The sequence below is a fragment of the Monodelphis domestica genome, chromosome 1 (genome assembly GCF_027887165.1).
Source record: "Monodelphis domestica isolate mMonDom1 chromosome 1, mMonDom1.pri, whole genome shotgun sequence".
Lineage (NCBI taxonomy): Eukaryota > Metazoa > Chordata > Mammalia > Didelphimorphia > Didelphidae > Monodelphis > Monodelphis domestica.
This window is the reverse complement of record NC_077227.1, coordinates 336,147,862-336,159,010: the sequence shown is the minus strand read 5'-3', so window position 1 is coordinate 336,159,010 and position 11,149 is coordinate 336,147,862.

Here is an 11,149-nt window from a genome sequence, read left to right as displayed (position 1 = left end):
TTCAACAGATATTAACACCTGTGTATAACCTGTATATCACACAAAGTTCTATGTTTGGTTCTGGGGACAAGGATGGAAGGAAGGGAGAGGGAGAGAGAGAGAGAGAGAGAGAGAGAGAGAGAGAGAGAGAGAGAGAGAGAGAGAGAGAGAGAGAGAGAGAGAGAGAGAGAGAAAGGGGGAGAGAGAGAGAGAGAGAGAGAGAGAGAGAGAAAGGGAGAGAGAGAGAGAGAGAGAGAGAGGTCTTCAACAAGCTTATGTTCTACAAGAAGGAAAACAAAGATAATCAAGTACAAAATAATTACAACTAGAGTTTGGGCTTCCAAAATGTCTGCTCTGCATTACTGATAGTCAGGACTACAGCTGTAATAGGTCACAGAAACATGCATGAGTAATCTTATAAAAGAAAAGTATCTTAGTGGAGGCTTAACCCATGTTTAAAGGATATTGTGGGTCAGTAAGCAATTAAAATGCCTACCATGTACCAGGTGATAGTGATAGGTAGCTACTAACAAAAGGACCAGGGAACAGGCTTGTCTTTTCTTGGAAATAAAAGGAGTTTGTATAGGGAAAAAAGTCAGATTTAAGCTGCAGTCTTGGGAATTTGCCTTAGATCTTTGGAAGAACTTTCTTACTGTGTGATGGGAGACATCAGGTATATGAGGGAAAGCATTAAGAACTGGGGAAATTAGGAAAGATATCTTTAGAATGTGAGAAGGAATAATGAGAACAATCAGTTTTGGTAAGATACTTTGGAGACAGACTGTAAAGGACCATAAACATCAGAAAAGTTTGCATTCTATCCTGGTGGCAATAGGGAGCCATTTGACCTTGAACCTGGGAATTGAGCAGGGAGGAGGCTCATAAGACCATCACCTAGGAGAGGACAAAAGAACTTAGGAAGAGAACAGCCCAGGAGAGAGAATATTGATTCTTCAAAGGAGACAGAAGTCATACAGAAGAACAGAGAGATAGCAATGTTACCAAAACTAAGAGGAGAGAGCATCCAGGAGGAAGAGGTGATCCACAGTGGCAAAAAAAGAATCAAAACATATGAAGACAAAATGAAGTCACTGTATTTTGCAATTAAGAAACTGTTGGTGACCTCAGGAAGAGGAGTTTCATTGGAGTGGGGTGGGGTCAGAAACCAGACTACAAAGGGTTGAGGACTAAGCTGAAGGTGAGGAAGTAGAAGCAAGGAATATGAGAAGTTTGACTGTGAAAAGTAGAGAGGAAGGCTGATACCTCGAGAGAGGAGAGGGTCAAGAGAAGGCTTTTTAAGACCTTAAGACACTGACTTAAGGATTAATGGATAAGGAGAGGTAGAAAACAAGAGGGGATCATAATTGATCATAATTGAAATGGCAAATTTCCAGAGTAAGAGATGGAGGGCAAAATCACAGGACTTGACTTTACTAAGGGGTTGTTCAGCCATAGCTGAACATAGATGGGACCCCATCTGGGGTTTTCTTGGCAAATCTACTGGAGTGGGTTTGCCATTTCCTTCTCCAGCTTATTTGACAGAGAAGGAAATGGAGGCAAACAGAATTTAAGAGACTTGCCCAAGGTCACATAGCTAGCAAGTATCTGAGATCAGATTTGAACTTAAATCTTCCTGGCACTTTATCCAGTGTGCAACTAAGGAGAAAAACCACTAAGATTAGAGCAAAGAGAGAAAAGACTAGGGGGTTGATATTGAGGAGGATTTGAGGTATAAAATTGGGGAAAGGAAGGGACTCTCTCACAATTTTGTTGTTTGTTTTTTCCCTTATTATTTGACCTGGGTTATACATATATAACTTTTTTGGGGTAAATTATAAATTTCCTCTGCTAAGTGGGAGCAGGGGAGATAAGAGGAAGTTTGGAACAGTTGCTTTGGTGAAATTAGTAGAGAATCCAATGGGGAAGAATACAACTGGTACAATATTAGATAAGATAAATGTGTATTAGACCCAGCTAGTAGAGGTTTGAGAATAGGAGTTGAAAAGATGGGTGGTGGGAATAATTCAAAATTGGAGTTTGGAAAGGATGAGGGACAATAGGAAGGCATGGACAGATAGATGGGAGAGTCAAAAGTTAAGGACAGTATCAAGTTGAACTAATGAAGGGTCAAGATTATGAAAAGAAGAAAGTGAGGCCAGTCATGGAATTTTGGTTTAGATCTTGGAAGAACTTCTTTACTGGGCGATGGGAGACATCAGGCATTTTGGGCGAAGGTAAGACGAGGATAGTGAGAGGTTGTGTTAAGGAAGTAGGTTTCGGGGAGCTGAGGCAAAGGGTGAGCTGTGTACCCCAGGAAGCACTTTAGCTTAAGTGATCAAATAGATATAAAGTTAATAAGGGAGGAAGTCAGCTCAGAGAAGAAGAACAGCCTGGAGTACAAAGAGTTACAAAATTGAGAAAAAGCAGAGAGATCAGCTAGTCAGTAGAAACAAGAAGATGAAGACTGTTGCCCTGAGCTGTGAGCAGAGCCGGCAAGGAGTTGGGGGAGGGCCAGGCCCAGACTCTATTAATAGTGGCTGAGGACCCCAGCCCAGATGGTGCTCCTCAAATCTGAAGATGAGGCTGTGGCAGCCAGCAGCTGAGGAATGAATGAAATGACCCAGAATGAGAGGCTGCAGGACCCATTCTTAGCCATACCTGGTGTCCCAGCTGTTTGGGGGCTGGCTTTATTTTGAAGTTGTAACTGGTTTCCCCCACCTCTTCCCTTCTTCTCTTTTTCCAGTTAGATTCCTCTCTACTTCAGCCCCTCCTGCTCTGGTCCAAACCCCAACCCTCTTGTCTTTCCCTGGTAACAATCAAGACTTTCTCAATTTCTCTCCCAAGCTAAATTGGGACTGTGAAGATGCTTTTCTTCCCAATTTAGCTTTTGTATTAAAGTGAGAATTGGAAGTGGCTGGAAGACAGCTTGCCATTACTTTGTATGTGTCTTCATTTGGGCAGGGGGTGGGCGGAGAGAATCCTCTCACCATTCTCATTTCTAACCCAGAGGCAGAGAGAAAAGGGCTGGGGCATTTTCCTCCTTCACATGGGGCCAGCTGCCCTGCCCCAGTGTGAGGGATAATGGGCTTCTTCATTTTTGTGGGGGCTTTATTCCCCTTCAGAGATGAAGGGTGGCTCAAAAGGCTACAGGAAGTAGCATGAAAAAGAAAAAGCACACCTCACTTGGGAGTCACAGGACGCAAGTTCAAATCCTAGCACAGCCACTTACTATCTTTGTGTGGCCTTGGGCAAATGATTTAACCCAACCCGGCTTCAGTTTCATCTCTGAAGTGAGGGTGCTAGACTAGATGATACCTCAGTTTTCTTGAAACTTTAGATTAACGAAGGTATGGCTGTCATTTGCCTAGAAAAGCAAGAGAAGGAATCATGACGTGTGTGGGAAGAACCATGATGTCTTGCTGTCTGTTCTTGATTTAGCAAGTAGTTACTAAGCATTTACTATGTGCCAGGCACAGTGCTAGGAGCTGAAAATGAACTAGGTCCTGCCTTCCTATTGCTTATATTCCACTATGAAGAAACAACATGTATGCAGAGAAGAGAGAAGAGAATTGAGTAGAGATAGAAGATCTGGGCTCAAATCTCACATGTGACAGCGACTGTATGACCTTGGGAAGGTCACCTAAAAGGGCCTTTGGCTTATTTTTTTAATTGTTAATAATAACAACCAGGGGGAAGCTGGGTGGCTCAGTGGATGGAGAGCCAGGCCTAGAGACGGTTCAAATTTGAACTCAGACACTTCCCAGCTGTGTGACCCTGGGCAAGTCACTTGACCCCCATTGCCTAGCCCTTATTGCTCTTCTGCCTTGGAACCAATACACAGTATTGACTCCAAGATGGAAGGTAAAGGTTTAAAATAATAATAACAACATCAACAACCAACATTTACATATCATTTTAAGATTTGCAACACAAGGCTGGGAAAGGGAAGTGATTTGCTCAGGGTAACATATCTAGTGTCCCTGCCAAGAGAGAACCTCCAAATCTTCCTGACTTCATGTTCTGAGCTTTATCCACTACATCACCAATGAGAGAATTGGACTAGATGGCCCAGGTCCCTTGCAACTCTATATCTATGATCCAAAGGAAATCTAAAATGTTTTGTTTCAGGTAGCTCTGTAGATAGAATGCTGGGCCTGGCGACAAGATGATCTGGGTTCAAATCTGGTCTGATATTTGTTGGTTGTGTGACCCTGGGCAAGTCACTTAACCCTGATTGCCTAGCCCTTGCCCTTTTGTCTTAGAATTCCTAGTAAGGCAGAAGGTAAGGGGTTTTGTTTGTTTTGTTTTTACAAAGAAGCTTGGTTTTAGTCAGGGCTTGTGATTTCATAGACACAGGGAGCACTTGGAAAGGAAACTCCTTCTCCAGACCCAGATGGGCAACTATTTTGCAATTAGTGCCAGAGAGATTGTCTGTGGTGCTGATGGCTTAATTAACTCGCCCAGAGTCTCACGCCCAGATTGTGTTAGAGGTGAGGCTTCCTGAATGTAAGGCCAACTCTCGAATCACTATACTATTTGCCAAGTAAATACAGAGTTATTTTGGGGGAAAGAAGAGTCCTAATATATCTGGAGGGATCCAGGAGGGTCTCTTCCACCAGCTGGCCCTTGAACTGAGCCTTGAAGGGAGCTTGGGCTTCCCAGAGACAGCAGGAAGGAGGAAGAGCATCCCAGGCTTAGGAAGACAAAGGGAAGCAAGAGAAGGAATGCCATCCACAGGGAACAGAAAGTAGGCAAGTCTGGCTAGAACATGAAACCGATCTGGAAAGTCAGAAAGTAAAGGGCTTTAAATGCCAGAGGAGTCTCCATTTCATCCTGGAGCCATTACGGCTTCTTCAGCAGAGAAGAGATCTGGTCCAGCCTGGGCTTGGACTGGGAAGAGGCAGGGAGGCCCATTAGGAGGCTCGGGTTGAATTCAGGGGAAGGGTGAGGAGCCGAATTAGAGTGGAGGCAGTGAATGCAGAGAAGGGGATAGGACAGACACAGGGGTAGAACTGACAAGATTTGGCAACTAATTTGATATCAAGGAATGAGGTAGAGCCGGGAGTTCATGATGATTGTGTGGTTATGAAACTGGACTAAAGTTTCCCCTTTTGCCCCCAGGGAGCTAGGGGCCAGGAATTTCTTAGAGAAGGAAACAGATTCCATAATAATAATCAACAAGCTTTAAAGTTTCCAAAATGCTTTATATATATTATCTTTCTTTTTTACAAAATTACTTTCTGTCTTAGTAACAATGCTTTTTTTTTTTTAACCCTTATCTTCTGTCTTAGAGTCAATACTGTGTATTGGCTCCAAGGCAGAAGAGTGATAAGGGGCTAGGCAATGGGGGTCAAGTGACTTGCCCAGGGTCACACAGCTGGGAAGTGTCTGAGGCCAGATTTGAACCCAGGACCTCCCATCTCTAGGCCTGGCTCTTAATCCACTGAGCCACCCAGATGTCCCTTCCCTTAGTAACAATTCTAAGGCAGAAGGGCAAGGGCTAGATAAATGGTGTTAAGTGACTTGCCCAGGGTCACACAGGAAGTATTTGAGGCCAGATTTTACCCTAGGACCTCCTGTCTCCACCCAGCTGTCCCTAAATACTTTATCTTATCAAAACTTGATAACCCTGATACTTTGTGTATGTGTATGCACACACTCACCCACCTACAAATATATATATATCACAATGTAACATAAATAGAAAATGAAATATCTATATTTATCCTTCCCAAATGTCATCTTCCCCAGTTACAAGTATAAGACACACAAGCAGCGCTTTCTTTGCTGGGACATTAAAGTTATTAAGAATATGGAAGTCGTGTGAGACTCAACTGAGAAGATACTATTTACATAAAACATACATACACATATACCTACATATGCCCACTCCATATATATGTGCACACACACACACATGCAAATGTATATAGAGGGGCAGCTCAGTGGATTGAGAGCCAGGCCTAGAGATGGGAGGTCCTGGGTTCAAATGTGGCTTCAGCCACTTCCCAGCTGTGTGACCCTGGGCAAGTCACTTGACCCCCATTGCCTAGCCCTTACCACTCTTCTGCCTTGGAATTGATATTAAGACAGAAGGTGAGGGTTTAATACATATACACATAAATGTATATGTATATGCATCTCTATCTATAACTTATACAGCTTGGGATTTCATTAGTGGCCAAACTCTTTTTCTAACCCTTCACCTTCTGCCTTGTATTGCTGTAGCTACCTTCCACTGGCTGATGTACTTGATAGACAACTGTTTGTCACTCCGTTTTAGAGTTGCCTGAGGTCCTGGTGCCTGTAGTTTGAATAAGAGGCAGGATTTGAACCAGGGTCTTCTTGACTCCAAGACTGGCATGCTATCCACCACACTTTGCTGCCTCTTGGATTGGACGGAGCTCAAAGGCAAATAGAGCCCAAAGAGTTCTGGGAGGGTAGATAGAGCCCATCCACTTTGGGCATCCGGGGAGGAAAGGATCTAGCGCTCTCTTCCCCTTTAAACTCATTCCTTTCCTGTGTGGAAAGCTGGGGCTAGGAGGGGGACCATTCAGGAAAAGTGGCTCAGATTGCAGCCACAGAGACAGGGTTAGCTAGTAAGAGCAGCGTGGGATTCCAAGGAGAGATGTGGACAGTCTTTCCCCATCTATCTCTACTCCCCCCTTCACCCCTAATCTGTGTGGGATGCCTTCTGGGCTAGGGTAAAGAGTTAGACTGAGTGACCTCTTCCCTAGTCCTGATGGGAGAAAGGAATGTTGTGTCAATGAATGAGGTTGTGGGACGATCTCAGCTCAGAACCAAAGACAGAAAAGTCCAAGGAGAATCAGTGGGGGCCCAGGAGAGAGGGACCAGCATAGAGTTCCTCCACTGGTCGGGGCAGGGGCGGAGGACACATGACCAGTCAGTGGCACTTCTTTCCCCAACCATGACAGGGATGTCTAAAGGATCCATCCATATTTCAGTGGGGGGCGGGGGGTGGAGAATCATTTTGTTGACCCTCTGATCAGGTTAGAACAAAAATATAAGGTGTAATCAGTGGGGTAGCCAAAGTTAGGGTAGTGGTGGGACAGGAGTGGCATTTATTGCCAGCTTCCTTGAATCCCTTCCAGGGCTTCATGCTGGGATCTAAGAATGAGGAAAGAGTTGGTCTTAGATCAGGTTAGATCCCCATTGGAATTCTACCACTCACACTTGTTGGCTTGGGCAAGTCTTCTAAGCCTCAGTTTCCTTTCTTTTTAAAAATTATTTATTTATTTAGAATATTTTCCCATGGTTACATGATTCATATTCTTTCCCTCCCCTTTTCACTCCCCCCCTCGTGGAGCTGACAAGCAATTCCATTGGGTTATACACGTATCATTGTTCAAAATCTATTTCCATATTATTCATATTTGTAATAGTGTTCTTTTAAAGCCCAAACTCCAATCATATCCCCATCAAACCACATGATCGATCATATGTTTTTCTTCTGTGTTCTACTTCCACAGTTCTTTTTTTGGATTTGGATAGCGTTCTTATAACTCCCTTGGGTTTGTCCTGGGTCTTTTAAGTTTCAGTTTCTTCATCTGCAAAATGGGGATAATAATACATAGAACACAACTCACAGGTGATTGCGAGAACAAATTCTATATAAGGCACTTTCCACTTAAAAAAAAAAAAGTCCTTACCTTCTGGCTCAGAATTGATACTAAGGATTAGGCAACTGAGGTTAAGTAACTTGTTCAGGATCACAAAATTAGGAAGTATCTGAGGTCAAATTTGAATTCAAGACCTCCAGACGGCTTCCTATCCACTGAACCACCTAGCTGCCCCCTATTTTGTACTTTTTAAGTGCTATATCCATTTCAGTAAAGACATAAGAACAAGGACCAGTCAGCATGGTCCAGATTTGGCCAGAGTAAATTTTTCAGGGAAGATCTAGTAAGAAAGAAGATAACAATGGAGGGACACAGGAAGAAGAGTTGCAGGGATGACCAGAATCCCTGGGAAGGAGACAGGCAGGAAGAAAGGGGTACGTAGCCCCTTGGTGGATTGTGTGCATTTTGACAATCTAGGGACAGTATGCAAAGGAGATACAGTATTTGGGAACGATTTGAGTAAACAGTCCTGGCTCTTCAGCTAAAGGGCCTCCTGTAGCTCTGAGTGTGGAGATCTGGGCTCAGCCTGTCTATCATCATTACCAATCATCACCAATATCCTCATCTCCTCTGAAATGAGTCATGGGGAGGGGTAGCACCAAGGCTTAATTAAGTACATTGAACATGCTCCAATACCCACCTACCATACCTGCTTATAAGTTCTGAGACGTGGCACATAGTGGAATGTGGCCACCATTTCTGAAGGCCTGACCTGGGTTTAGAGGGTGGCACTTGTGTCCTGGTCATCTGTTTCCCTCCCCTCCAAAGCCAGTTCTCTCTCTGTTGCCAGAGGCCAGCCACTCTTGTAATCTGAGAATCACAGAACAGACCTTGGGACGGCTGGGAATTTCTAAAAGCATCTTGGCTTTAGCAGACACACAGATTTGGATTTTTTTTTTAAAACAGGACTTGCCTTTGATTTCCTCAGTGTACAGAGCACCTGGTGAGGAACTCGCCTTACCAGTGCTGATCCCCATTTTTAAAGATTAATTTTTTTTTACCAATTACATGTAATAACAAATTCCTATCCAAGTTTTCTTAAGTTATATGATGGAGTTTATCTCTCTCTCTCTCTTCCCTTTTCCTTCCTGGTGCTGATGGGTGATTCAAGCTGGGCTATACATGTATTATCATGTAAACATATTTCCATATTGTTCATTTTTGTGAGAAATCTTATAAAACCAAAACCCAAATAAACACGGGAAAAATCGTACCGTCTGCAATCTGACTCAAACAGTTCTTTCTGTGTAGATGGAGAGCAATCTTTGTCCCAAGTCTTTCAGAACACTCCTGGTGAAGATACCCACCTGTGCAATTGGGGGTCTTCGAGGGGAACTCCCCAGGGTCTTATAACTAGTATGTGTTGGAGGGCAAGGGGACACACAGGAACCAGTCTTACATTATGAATTATAGCAGATGCCTTCAGTGAAAGAACTGATGGAGTAGGAATACAGGTCAAAGCATACTTTTCCTTTTGATTCTATTTAATTTAATTTTTAAACAATTACATCTAATAGCAAGTTTCCACATCAGTTTTCTGAAGTTATATGATCCATATTGTCTCCCACCCTTCTTTCCTCCCCCCTCCTGGAGCTAGCAAGCAATTCCATCTGGGTTTTATACATGTATTATCACACAAAACACGTTTCCATATTGTTCATTTTTGTAAGTGAATAATCAGATAAAACCCAAACCCCAAAACATATACCCAAATGAACAAGTGAAAAATCGTAGGTCAAAGTATACTTTTTAAAAGTTTGTTTTGGGTGGGTGGGTAGCCAGTGGACAGAGCTGGGTCTGAAGACAGGAGGTCCTGGGTTCAACTTTGACCTCAGACACTTCCAGGCTGTGTGCCCCTGGGCAAATCACTTAACCCCAACTGCCCAGCCCTTACCGATCTTCTTCCTTAGAATTGATACTCAGTATGGATTACAAAACATAAGGTAAGGTGTTTTTTTTTAAAGACTTGGGTTCAAGTTCTGCCTTTAGCACTTTCGGACTGGGTGTCTGGATAAGTTACTCTATGACCAGAAGATATAGAGAAGGCGCCAATCTGCCTGGGGCGGGGGGGATTCCTCACTCTGAGCTCCCTAGAAGGAAGAAGCGATGGGTCTGGTCGGCAACGCTGACACGAGGAACCGTGCGTTTGGAGGTGCACGGCTGGGGTGGGGGCAACTGGGGACGAGGTGGGAGCCATTCTGGGAGAACCTCGTGGTCTCTAGCTTCGGGGAGGCCGTACTCACTGGCACCACTCTTCCGAGAGGTGTGGGGGTCGGGGCGAAGGAAGAGGAACCTCAGGGAAGGTTCACGCTATTCTTTCACCTGGGGATGAGAGACGTCTCGATAAACCTGGCCTGGACTGCATCGGAGAAAGGCGTAGCAGGGGGAAGCAGTGCCCCCTAGTGGGTGTTCTATCTTAGTGCAGGCACACTGCGATTCCCGCGGAAAATCGGAACGCAATCTGTCTGAGGGAGCCAAGGTCAGGGCACCGAGCTGGAGATAATATCGGGCCAGGGTTGGCCGGTCCCGTACAATAAAAGACTAGATCTGAGTGGGAAGGATGGGGGAAGAACCGTCATCCCCTTCTCTGGAGCGTCATAGAAATCGGAGATGCCTGTTTTGTTTCCACCGAGGATCAGACCCAAGGCGGGAGTGCTAAAGCTTCCTTCCACGGGAGGGACGGAGGTTGGGAACCTGGTTCTGTTAGTCAAATATGGCATCGCGTGTCGCTGGGTGCCTTTCAGACGAGGCGGCGTGCATCTGACCCAGGGGGAGGGGGTCTTCCTGCTTGGGAGCCGGATAGGAGCTTGTACGGATAGTAAAGCTTCTTCTCTCAGCCTGGCTAAGTTCTCCTCCCTTCATCTCTTTATTGCTCGTTTCCCAACACCCCAGGACTGTCCTGGAGCCATGCAAGGACCCGGGTTCCAAGCTGCAACATTGGACTCAGATCTAGGCTCCGAGATCTTGCTGGCTTCCCTCTGACATCACAGACTGTAAATCCCAATCGCAGCACATTGGTTTAGGGGCTTGGACTTTTAAGGGCAAGGGAACCCGGGATCCAGAGCTGGGCATCCATAGCACTGATACGGGCCTGGGGCTGGCCAGCTTATGGAAGGGGCCTCGGGCTGGTTCTTACCTTGTCTTCCTTGGGCCCCCGAGGATAATCTCGGGCATTACTGAGCTTGGAAAAGGACTGGATACCTACTGGGTGTCCTTTCACACCACTCCTCTCTGATCCTCCCTCACTTCATTGCTGCTATCTGCCTTGAGGAGTGAAACAGGATAGGGAGAGGGCAACTTGTAAGGGGTAAGACAGGGCAGATTGGGGCCAGAGGTTTTCTGCTTCTCATGTCTTCCAAACAACCCCCATTTATCTTCTCCCTCACTGCACTAATGCCATAGGAACAAAGCTGTACTTCTAGAAATCCGGGGTGTTTCCATAGCAACGGACAGATGTACCTGGGAGCCTAAACTTGCTCATTCTGAGGAGGAAGACCCTGGTACACACCCAAAAAACAAACACCTGGAAA